At 42.7% G+C, this 12,455-nt stretch overlaps 1 long non-coding RNA gene across 1 annotated transcript in view; it reads left to right on the forward strand.

The window, feature by feature from the left end:
• LOC121025401 (uncharacterized) overlaps positions 1–8,659 on the forward strand; it is a 63,771-nt gene extending 55,112 nt beyond the window's left edge. Inside the window, exons 3-4 of the long non-coding RNA XR_005788033.1 lie at positions 2,979–3,040; positions 7,381–8,659. This is a non-coding gene — a long non-coding RNA (uncharacterized LOC121025401). The remainder of the gene's footprint in view (positions 1–2,978; positions 3,041–7,380) is intronic.
• The last annotated feature ends 3,796 nt before the right edge of the window (positions 8,660–12,455 follow it).

A 12,455-nucleotide genomic window follows, 5' to 3' on the forward strand; every position in this document is an offset into this window, starting at 1 on the left:
AAAAAAAAAAAAAAAAAAAAGACTCTGTGTGCAGAACTGCATGGAGGGTCCTGGTCTTCTGACCCTGCTTTAGGACAGAAGTTCTTAAATCCGGGTCCTGAGGACTCCAAAGAGTTTTTGTTTCTTGCAGGTTCTATTTTTATTTACTTATTTCTTTTTATTTTTTGAGAGAGCGAGTGAGTGAGGGAGAGAGGCAGAGGGAGAGAGAGAGAGAGAAAGAGAGAATCCCAAGCAGGCTCTGTACTCAGCGAGGAGCCTGATGTGGGCCTCGATCCCCCGACCCTGGGGTCATGACCTGAGCCGAAACCAAGAGTCGGACACCCAGCCAGCTGAGCCCCCAGGCGCCCCTCGTGCGCGTTCTATTCATCAAGTCAGTGGACTCAAAGTTAAAACCGAGAAGATATTTAAGTTTTATAAATTGACTTAGAAACAATAATAAAAAATGCTAAATGACACTTTATTAAGTGAAAAGTCACTCAGATTTGCTGAGAAGGTAGCAAGGAAAACCCGAGGGACTGGGGCAGAGCTGAGGACGCCACAGAGACAGGATGGTCACGCTTGTCAGGCGTGGCCACATCACTGTGACAGACGCGCCCTGGGAGGAAGGGTGCTCCCACGAGGGGTGCTGGTTGGAGGGCGGACGGAGCTCTCTCTTCTGTCTCTGCCAGTTTTCTGTAAATCCCAAATTATTCCAACTGAAAACTCCATTTAAAAACATGTCCGGGGGGCGCCTGGGTGGCGCAGTCGGTTAAGCGTCCGACTTCAGCCAGGTCACGATCTTGCGGTCCGTGAGTTCGAGCCCCGCGTCAGGCTCTGGGCTGATGGCTCAGAGCCTGGAGCCTGTTTCCAATTCTGTGTCTCCCTCTCTCTCTGCCCTTCCCCCGTTCATGCTCTGTCTCTCTCTGTCCCAAAAATAAATAAACGTTGAAAAAAAAAAAAAAAAAAAGTCCATGTCCGGAAAGGCACAAAAAAAGGCTGCGGAGCCTTACTGAATGAAGTGACAACTATATACAATCTGTGACACTTCAGTGGATTCTAGATGGAGTTTTAAACACTTCTAAAGCCCATTATTACAATAATTAGAGATATTTGAATCTGGATTATAAATCAGACAATAACACGGTAACAAATGTTAAAACGTCCTGAGCGGGATCATTGTATTGTGGTTGGGTAGAAGAATCCTTTTCCTTTAGGAAATGGACGCTGAAGTATTCAGGGATTACATGCGATTTACTCTCAAATGATTCAGGGAAAAAGTGTATAGTTACACATGGAGAGATAAAGCAAATGTGGCAACCTGCTAACAATTGATAAAGGGTGGGGCGCCTGGGTGGCTCACTCGGTTGAGCATTCCACTTGGGCTCCCGTCATGACCTCACCCCGCGTCAGGCTTGCTGCTGTCAGGGCAGACCCCACTTCAGATCTTCTGTTCCCCTCCCTCTGCCCCTCCCCTGCTCACGCTGTGTCTCTCTCTGTCTCTCAAAAAGGAATAAACGTTTAAAAAAATTTTTGAATTAAAAAAACATACAGTGAAGTTTAAAAAATTATGCAGTGAATTCAGTCGGTGGCTTTATGAGCATTTTGTCATATTTGTTTGATCATGTATCTGTCCATCCCTCCATCCATAATTGAATTCATCATATTCTGGTATGTATTTCCAGGTAAATTAAAAACATCTTTAAACTTCACCTCTAGGGGCGCCTGGGTGGCTCAGTCGGTTAAGTGTCCGACTTCGGCTTAGGTCATGATCTCGTGGTTCATGAGTTTGAGCCCCGCGTAGGGCTCTGTGCTGACAGCTCAGAGCCTGGAGCCTGCTTCCGATTCTGTGTCTCCCTCTCTCTCTGACCCTTCCCCCCGTTCATGCTCTGTCTCTCTCTGTCTCAAAAATAAATAAACGTTAAAAAATAAAATAAAATAAAAATAAACTTCACCTCTAAACACTTCGGCATACATATCGTCTACAAGAGTTAAACATTCGCTTACAAATTTTTAAGGTAAAATGTATACACAGGACTATCTATTCAGAGTTCTAACAAATGCATACACACTTGTGTAATGTAAACCTCTGTAAAAATACAGAACGTTACCACCCCCCCTTTAAAAGTTCCCTATTTCCCCTCCAGTTCAACCCCTGCTCCCACTTCCACCTGGTAACCACTGTTTTGATTTTTTTTCCATGATAGATTAGTTTTGTCTCTTCTAGATACAGTATGTACTCTTTTGGGGGACAATTGCTTTGACTCAGCATAATGTTTCTGAGATTAATACAGGTTGTTGCCTCTATCATTAGTTTGTTCCTTTTTTTTTTTTTTACGTTTATTTATTTTTGAGACAGGGAGAGACAGAGCATGAACGGGGGACGGTCAGAGAGAGAGGGAGACACAGAATCTGAAACAGGCTCCAGTCTCTGTGCTGTCAGCACAGAGCCCGATGCGGGGCTCGAACTCACGCACCGCGAGATCGTGACCTGAGCCGAAGTCGGACGCTCAACCGACTGAGCCACCCAGGCGCCCCTAGTTTGTTCCTTTTTATTGCTGAGTAAAATTCCATTGTATGAATATGCCACGGTTTGTTTATCCATTTTTCTGGTGTCTTTTCAGTTTGGGGCTATTAATGAATAAGGCTGATATGAACATTCTTGTCGAGTTTTTTTTGTGGACATGTATTTTCATCTCTCTTGGGTTCTTATTGTTTTAATCTGCATGTCTCTGATTACTAGTGAAATTGAACATAATTTCATATGAGGCACGTTTTATTGTATATATTATCTACTTCTATCTTTAGTTAATTTTTCTGTTAAGCTGTTTGTCTTTAATCTGCTTTTCTTTAAGAAGCAGCTCTTTTTATTCTGCATGCTCATCGCATATCTCTTACATGATGTAAATATCTTGTCTCTTCTCTTTGTTTATGGTGTTTATTCTTCTGCAGAGGTTTTCATTTTTAACACAGTCAAATTTACTCATTGTTTTGTTTTACAGTCATACTTTATGCACCCTATCCAGGACAGTGATTTTCGGTCTAGGGTACATATTCCCTGAAGGTATGTGAAGACTTTTAAGGTGTTTACAAGTATGGACAGCTTTGAAGAGCCTCCATTTTCATATCTATTCTTTCCTAAAAGTGAAATATTTCTTTTTAAAAAAATTTTTTAACATTTATTATTGAGAGACACAGAGAGACAGAGTGCGAGCAAAGGAGGGGCAGAGAGAGAGGGAGACACAGAATCCGAAGCAGGCTCCAGGCTCAGAGCTGTCAGCACAGAGCCTGACGCGGGGCTTGAACTCACAAACTGCGAATTCATGACCTGAGCCGAAGTCGGACGCTTAACCGACTGAGCCACCCAGGCGCCCCAAAAGTGAAATATTTCAGAATGCCTGTGTGGTGGCTTCATTCTGGGTCTCCTTTTCCACCTTTCCTTTCACAAATGCCTGTGTCCCTTTTCCCCAGTCTGAATCTTAGTATTGTTCATTCCGCTAAGTATGAAACCTCTGGTGAGCCAAACAAGGGAGCAAATCAATACATTGGTGTTAAAAGTGTACATACTGGTAGAACTAGAGTGCGTTATCCAAATGAAATAAGTCAGAGAAAGACAAATATCACATGATTTCACTCCTATGTGGAATTTAAGAAACACAACAGAAGAACACGGGGGAAAGGAAGGAAAAATAAGATAAAAATAGGGAGACAAACCATAAGAGAGTCTTAAATACAGAGAACAAGCTGAGGGTTGCTGGAGGGAGGTGGGTGAGGGATGGGATGGGCCACATGGGTGATGGGCATTGAGGAGGGCACTTGTTGGGATGAGCACTGGGGGTTATAGGTAAGTGATGAATCTCTAAATTCTATTCCTGAAATCATGATTACACTATATGTTAACTTGGATTTAAATTTAAAAAAAAAAAGAAGAAAAACGTTTGAAGTGTACATACTGTACATTAAATTATAGAACAGGGAAAATGAATTCCCAGAGAAAACAATCAGAATAGTGGTCGCTTCCGGGGTGAGAATGAAGATTGTTTCAAACGAAAGAACACGAGGGTAAATAACATGCATGTTAAAGTTTTCGGGAGTGAAGCGTACTAATGTCTGAACCTTACTTTAAGATGCATAAACACATACGATGCGTTGATGTGTGGTATAGGGGCCCAGAGCAGGCTGCCCCAAGATGGGCCACTTTGGCATAAAGATTATTTCAAGTTAAAAGTAACCAAAATCCAGGAGAAGCAGGAAAAGCTCTCTGCCTCCGCCAAAATTGCCTAATTTTACATTGGAAAGGGGAGCCTCTACCAGGAAAAGAGCTATCGACAGAGACTCCCCTTTACCTAAGCAACTTACCTGCATAATAGAATGACCTTGTTTTTCCAAACATCTCCTTTCACCTTCCTGCTAATGGCCTTCTCCCCTTTGTATCTTCAGCCCCTACCCTCTCCTTAGTTCACGTAAGCTTCATGTCACCCCACTGTCTTTGGAATCTCTGTCGAGTGTAGATTTACCATATGCACGTCTATTCAGTTTGGTTTTCTCCTGTCAATCTGTCTCATGACAATTTGATTCTAAGTCCACTTAGAAAGACTAGAGGGCAGAGTAAGATCTTCCTCCCTGACAATGGATAGAGGGACAGGTAGATGGAAAAGGGTATTAAGGGGAACATAGTAAAATACTAATTGTAGAATCCAGGTGTCAAGGATATGGACATGTGTGTACAATTCAATCAATTTCTCTACTTGTTTAAAACCTACTCATGCTGAGGAAGCCCCTGCTAGTCAAACTCTTGCGTCTTTTTGTGCTTCTGAGAGACAGGTCCATGAGAAGAAAGCAATGAGAGCTTTGGTAAGAAATCCTGAAGCTGGCAGTGCCTTATTTCATCCAGGCAGCAAATTCATGGCAAGACTCAGCTTCATCTATCTTAGAATTCGAATTCAGAAATGAGATAGTTGTTACAAGGAATGCATTACCACGTTTTTATTTGAATTGAAAAGCAAAAGTCTGACTTTTTAAAACAAAATAAGTATTTGACTTTTGTTGTTGATGAATAGGACTGACTGCCAGTTAGATTATACAGTGGGGCATTTTCCCAAAACTGAATAAACTCACATCAGCAGCTCCAAAAACTTTTGATGAAAATATATTCAAGGGACAAGATAAAATAGAAGCATTTATTTTAAAATATGATATTGGCAAATATTCAAATTAACAGTATTTTTTATTTTCCCAACCCTTTCTGAGTATATCAGATTGAATAAGTTACCCCTCAATGAAAAAGTAAAGAAGTATAATTACTAGTCATCTAAAAAGCCTTTTGGGTATCATTCCTAGAAGCTGAGAAAGTGAATGACTCTAGTGAATGAGTAACAAATCCTTTTGCCAGTCAGGTGGTTTCCAATCTTTTACTTTCAACAAATTTGAAGGAAAATCTAATCCGGTAGCCAGACAATAGATCATAAAATGACATTTCTGATGGATTGCCATGTGACTTTTGGCAAAGAAGTCAGAAAGAGTTCAGATAGTTAAACTACAATGTTATTACAATACTATTTATATTTTCATATTCTTATATGTGTGAGCAAATTTCTCAGTGCACATATCCAATCAGATAAAAACAGAAATAGAATTGAACCTAAACTCTCATTCCAGCAACAGGTTGTATCCATCCCTCCATACACGGGAGGGGGAAAATATCCAGCTCATTCAAGGATGCATTTCTAATAACATTTGACTTTTTAAGTTTTCCATTCACTTATCAATGTATAAAATATTTATGTTTTGAGCAATTTTATACCAATTTATGAATAACTCAATCTAGAGAAATGTTTTAATAGCTAAAAATATGTCGATAGGACATTTCCTTAAAAAAATGTTTTATATTCACTGTTCTGCTGCAAAGAAATATGATAGGGTGATCAATAAAAGACTTTAAAGTATAAAATATATCACATTAAGATAAAATTCTATGGTGGAAGTGGAATGGATAAATGAAATAAAGACAAAAATAGATATAAATTTTCTGGCTCCTACAGAAGAGCTTTTTCCTTTAATTTTCAAGTGGATGACAGTGGGTACCAAATCACTATGGTATTTAAAATTCAGTTAAACTAATGATAGATTTGGTTTTTATGCCAACATTTATAATACATTGGAGGGGCACCTGGCTGGCTCAGTCGGTGGAGTGTGAGGCTCTTGATCTCAGGGATGTGAGTTCAAGTCCCACGTTGGGTATAGAAATTCCTTTAAAAAATGCAATCTTTGGGGTGCCTGGGTGGCTCAGTCGGTTAAGCGTCCGACTTCAGCTCAGGTCACGATCTCGCGGTCTGTGAGTTCGAGCCCCGCGTGGGGCTCTGGGCTGATGGCTCAGAGCCTGGAGCCTGCTTCCGATTCTGTGTCTCCCTCTCTCTCCACCCCTCCCCCGTTCATGCTCTGTCTCTCTCTGTCTCAAAAAAAAAAAAAAAAATGCAATCTTTATAATATACTGGAAATTACATCCTTTGTAATTATTTTAACTTATAATGAAAACCTTTTTATGTCACATGAAACATGTGAAAGTGGATCCATAATTTTTCAAAATTCTTCTAGAGACATAAGAGCAAAAAGCATGAACACCACTAGTCTAAGAAATCATTTTCTACCCTATGATGAAATTGTACTCTCTTGTATTTTCTTTAAAAATGTTGAAGTTTTGGGGCGCCTGGGTGGCGCAGTCGGTTAAGCGTCCGACTTCAGCCAGGTCACGATCTCGCGGTCCGTGAGTTCGAGCCCCGCGTCAGGCTCTGGGCTGATTCAGGCTCAGAGCCTGGAGCCTGTTTCCGATTCTGTGTCTTCCTCTCTCTCTGCCCCTCCCCCGTTCATGCTCTGTCTCTCTCTGTCCCAAAAACAAATAAACGTTGAAAAAAAAATTTTTTTTTTAAATAAAAATAAAAAAAAAATGTTGAAGTTTTGCCTTTCACATTTCTCTCTGAAATCAACCTGGAATTGATTTCCCCAAAACATAGCCCAGATAGACACGGCACCAGAATGAGCTGGAGACTGTGGGGAAGCTTTACATTTCCCCAAAACATAACCTAGTTTTACTGACTCTGAATCACACAGCCACGGGGGGGGGGGGGGGGGTAACCAAGAATGAGTAGCATCACAAAGGTGATTCTGGTGATTCTGGTGATTCTGGGTCACCATCAGGTTTGGGTACCACTGCCTTATATGATAGAGGCCAAATGATCGAATGTGCCACGCAAGGTTTTATGGACTAGATTGTACCCTCCCCCAAATTCATGTTGAAGTCCCAATCCACAGTACCTCAGAATGTGACTGTAGTTGCAGATAAGGCCTTTGAAGAGGTAATTAAGTTAAAATGAGGTGATAAGGGTGTGCCCTAATCCAATATGACAGCTGTCTTCATCAAGGAGAGGAGATTAGGATACGGACACAACAAGAGGAAAGACCACGTAAGTTTAGACACACAGAGAAGACAGCCATCTGCAAGCCAAGAGGACAGACCTCGAAAGAACGGTGACCCTGCCAACACCTTGATCTCAGACTTGCAGCCTCCAGAACCATGAGAAAATAAATTTCTGGTGTGTGAGTCACCCAGTCTGTGGTATTTTGTTATGGCAGCTAAAGTAGACTAATACACAAGGATTTCATCTGGGCCCTGACTACCTCTCTAGAGCCTCAGCTCTCTGTCAGGCTCCATCCATCCCCATATCACCACCTACCCACACCTCCGCCTTACTAGTTTTGAGACCTTGGACCGCCTAACCTTTCTGTCCCCAGTTTTCTTACCTGTCAAATGGGGATAGTAACATTACCTTCCTAGAGTTGCATGATGATTAAATGTGGTCATCTGTGTGACGCATTTAACACAGTGTGAACATAAAAAACACTCAATAAATACTAGCAGGTACGGTCCGGCCGTAAGGCGTTAACTGCCATTCTCCAACTATACGCTGTTTTGCTCCGCTTCCATGAGTTAGCACATGCTACCATGTCTGATTAGAATGACTTTCTCCCACTGTGTCACCTAGCTAACTCTCGGTTGTCCTTCAAGACTGAAGTCCCGTGTAGAGCCAGCTCTCATCCACTCTCCGTCATCTGAAGCTCTTCTCTAGACTCCCACATCTCCCAGTGCTTGCCTCTACCAAGTGAGAAGCCATCGCAGGGTTTAAGGTGGAGGAGTGACCTGATCTGGCTTGAGTACCTACCATATACCAGGCACCATCTCAGGTTCTGAGTCAAGACGAATAAAAATAACAAAGAACACTTAGCTTATAGGGTTACTGAGAGGATTATGAGAGACAAACTAAGCCAAGCACTTAAGACAGTGCCTGGCATACGGTAAACACTCAGTAAATGCTAACAATTATTATCTATGTATATTCAGGACACTTCCTTGCATCCGTTGACATCTGTAGCCTTTTGTTCATAGTCTTCCTCCCTAAACACAAATTCCGCAACCATCCTGGGTGACGATCCCTCCAACATGCTAGCCTCTCTCCTGGACCTCAACTCCAGTAACATGTATCTCCACCCTACTCCAGACACACCATGACAACATCCTGACCTTGATATTGTTGTTGGGTTTTTGCAGAGCGAATACACTGTGTATAACCATAGGAATAGATTCGTATATAGAAAGCCCAGGTGGAATTTTCCATTAGCTTAAGTTGAGAGCGCACTCTTCTATCTCTACCACAAACAGGCAAGTCACTTCTGAATGACTGAGTCCTGGAAGATAAAGGCAAAGGAAAAAAGGGAGGGCTGGCTGGAGATGCAAGTTTTGCTGGCGCGAGATAAGGCCAGGCGTCTCTATGGCTGCTCAAAGACAGGAAATTACAGCCGCAGTCTTTCTGGCAGCAAGGAGGCGGTGAGAGGCTAGCGATCCGGTCACCGGAGCAAAAGTCAGAAGACTGCAGGGCAGGTGCTGCTGATAGACACTGTTCAGCACGACTGACCTTCACAGAGGCTGTTCTGTGATGAGTCAAGGGTAATCCTATGCAGGTGTGTACCCCTGCCTGCCAGAAGAAGGTACATGAAACTGATGGCTCCGAGGGTAACGCCCACACGTCAGGGCTCAGCCCACCATCCTTCACTCAGAACAACTCTGTTCTTTATTTAGTTGGGCTTTCACTTAAACTGCCTTTGCAAAAAAGTGTTATAGTGCTAAACCTTGGCTGTTCTTCTCCGCAGATAACTACACATTTTACTTTCCCCAGAATCCAGCTGCCATTGAGGTGTGTGGTGGCTACCCCCAAAATTTGTCTCTGCTTACCGCATCTCATTGCTTTCAGCCTCTAAGGACGCATCCTTTTTCCTACTCAGGGCTAATGCCACTACTCATGCTTGATTCCATCTCCTTTTCATTTCTGCTGAGTATTTATGCCATCAATTTTCCTTTCTCCGTATTAAATTGCTGTTTGGGATACTTGGCAATTGTTGAACATTGGCAGTTTCACAGGGTTCATGCTAACATACCTTTGTTCTTTCCCTAAATGTTCCTTCTTCTCAACCAAAAATAATTACAACAAAACATCAACCTCTCTATAGATTGTTTTTTGTTTTTTTTTAATGTTTTTTAAGGTTTTAATGTTTATTTTATTTTTGAGAGAGAGAGAGAGACAGAGACAGAGTGCAAGAGAGAGAGGGGGACACACAGAATTGGAAACAGTCTCCAGGCTCTGAGCTGTCAGCACAGAGCCTGACACAGGGGGTCGAATTCACACGCCCGAGCCATGAGATCATTACTTGAGCCAAAGTCAGCCCTCAACCAAATGAGCCACCCAGGCACCCCAATGTTTATTTATTTTTGACAGAGAGGAAGAATGAGGGCAAGTGGGGAGAGGCAGAGAGAGAGGGAGACAGGATCCGAAGTGGGCTCTGTGCTGACAGCAGAGAGCCCAATGTGGGGCTTGAACTCATGAACTGTGAGATCATGATCTGAGCAGAACTCGGACACTTAACCAACTGAGTCACCCAGGCACCCCTAGATTGTGTTTCTCTAACTTCACACTTCTATGTGTCCCTTTGTATAAAACCTAAATACCATACTCCAGATGTATCTGCCTTTGCTATTCATATCTCCCAACTGACAATTCACCTAAGTGTCTGGCATGTTTGTGAAATTTTTATTCACTCATTCAACAAATATCTTCTGAGTACCTAACTGTGCCAGACACTGTTCTAAGTACTTGGGATAGATCGGTGAACAAAATAAAAATTCCTGTCCTCTTGGAGCTTGTAGCATAGTAGGGGATGGAAGGAGGAGACATACAATAAATAAACACCATAAAGAAAATAACCATATAGTATGTTAGAAAGTGATAGATGCCATGCAGGAGGGGGGAAGTAGAATAGAGAAAGGACATTGAGAGTGCTATGAGAGAAGTTGTAATTTCAAATATGGTGGTCATGGTAGGCTTTATTGAGAAGGCGACAATTAAGCAAAGGCTTGAAGGAGGTGAAGAACAAGCCATGGAGATATCTGGGGGAAGTGTTCCAGGCAGAGTGAACAAGTGCAAAGGCCCTGAGGCAGGACAACCTAAGGATTAAGGGAAAAGAATAGGAAATGAAGACATAAAGGTAAGAAGGACCATGATTGTGTAGAGCCTTTGTATTAATTATTTACTGTCGGGTAACAAATTGCTCTAAAATTTAGCTATTGGGGGCACCTGAGTGGCTCGGTTGGTTAAGCGTCCAACTCTTGGTTTCAGCTCAGGTCATGATCTCATAGTTTATGAGTTCGAGCCCCACATCGGGCTCTGTGCTGACAGTTTGTTTCACAAACTTGGGCAAGCCACCTAATCTCTCTAAACCTCAGTGTTTTCATCTGTGAAATGGAAATAATGATAGATACATATTTCATAAGATTGCTGTGAGAATTAAATGAGATAACTATGGTGCCTGGGTGGCTCAGTCGGTTAAGCGGTGGACTCTTGATTTCCACTCAGGACGCAATCTCACGGTTTGTGAATTCCAGTCCCGCACTGGGCTCTGTGATGACTGCAGAGTCTGCTAGGGATTCTGTCTTCCTCTCTCTCTCAAGAATAAATAAACATTAAAAAAAATAAATGAGATAACTATTTTCTTGCAATTGCTATTACGCAATATGTAAGATGTGAGATTCCCAGAGCTATGACAGGAAGAGAGGATCAGAGGGGCTAATATTTAGCAAAAGCCTAAAAACCAAAAAGAAGTCTCTCCTCTCTTCTCCTCCCTCCAAGTTCCCTTCTCAAGAAGGGCAGCATAGGGGCGCCTGGGTGGCGCAGTCGGTTAAGCGTCCGACTTCAGCCAGGTCACGATCTTGCGGTCCGTGAGTTCGAGCCCCGCGTTGGGCTCTGGGCTGATGGCTCAGAGCCTGGAGCCTGTTTCCGATTCTGTGTCTCCCTCTCTCTCTGCCCCTCCCCCGTTCATGCTCTGTCTCTCTCTGTCCCAAAAATAAATAAAAAACGTTGAAAAAAATTAAAAAAAAAAAGAAGGGCAGCATGATTTCAGGTGGCAGGTGATAATTATAACCTTCCCCTTACAATGAAACATTCTCATTCAGAACCTCTCATCTCACTATGCTAACATGTAAGGGAGCCCAAGTTTGTGAAACAAAAAATCATTTGTTTGACAATCTTACAGCATATCTGAAATAAATCCAAGATAGATCAGCATTTTATGTACCAGATTTCCTGTTTCCCTGCCTTCTGCTTCTTCCCTATTCATTTACTCTTCCTTAATCTCCCATCCCCCTTCCTGTCTCGACTGTGTCTTCAATTCTTTTTGCCTTTTACCCTTGCCATCTAGGACGCAAACCATATATTTAAAAGAAAAATCTTTTAACATTTATTTACCCTTGAGAGACAGTGAGAGAGGGCGAGAAGCAGAGAAAGGGAGACCAGAATCTGAAGCAGCCTCCAGGCTCTTCATTTTCATATTTTTGAGAGACAGCGCGCGAGAGACAGAGTGCAAGCAGGAGAGAGAGAAAGAGAGAGAGAGAGGGAGACACAAAATCCGAGGCAGGCTCCAGGCTCTGAGCTGTCAGCACAGAGCCCGACGTGAGGCTCAAACTCACAAAACCATGAGATCATGACCTGAGCCGAGGTCGGATGCTTAACCGACTGAACCATGCGCCCTGAATACAGACCGTATTCCAACCTCAGTTCCCTCACTTACTAGCTGCGTGCTAGTGGAGGTAGTTAATTCTCTCTGGATGTCAATTTCGTCTGTAAAATGGATTTAATAAGAGTGCCTATCTTACAGGGTTGCCAAAAATCACAACAAAGAACACGTCACAAGCCTATCACAGTGCCTGGTCTATAGTAAGAAAACTCGTTCGCTCTCTTTTCATCCTTTTACCCCAATTCCCCTGCTGCTCAACGCTAGAGCCCAGCAGGTAAAAGCCGTGGGAAAAAACACCCCGAGGCTAAAGAGGAAACGCTTGAGCTGGGGGCGGGGACTGCGACGTGCCCACTGCGCAGGCGCGC

This window comes from Herpailurus yagouaroundi, unplaced genomic scaffold (assembly GCF_014898765.1).
Source record: "Herpailurus yagouaroundi ecotype Mexico unplaced genomic scaffold, PumYag 67641, whole genome shotgun sequence".
Classification (NCBI taxonomy): domain Eukaryota; kingdom Metazoa; phylum Chordata; class Mammalia; order Carnivora; family Felidae; genus Herpailurus; species Herpailurus yagouaroundi.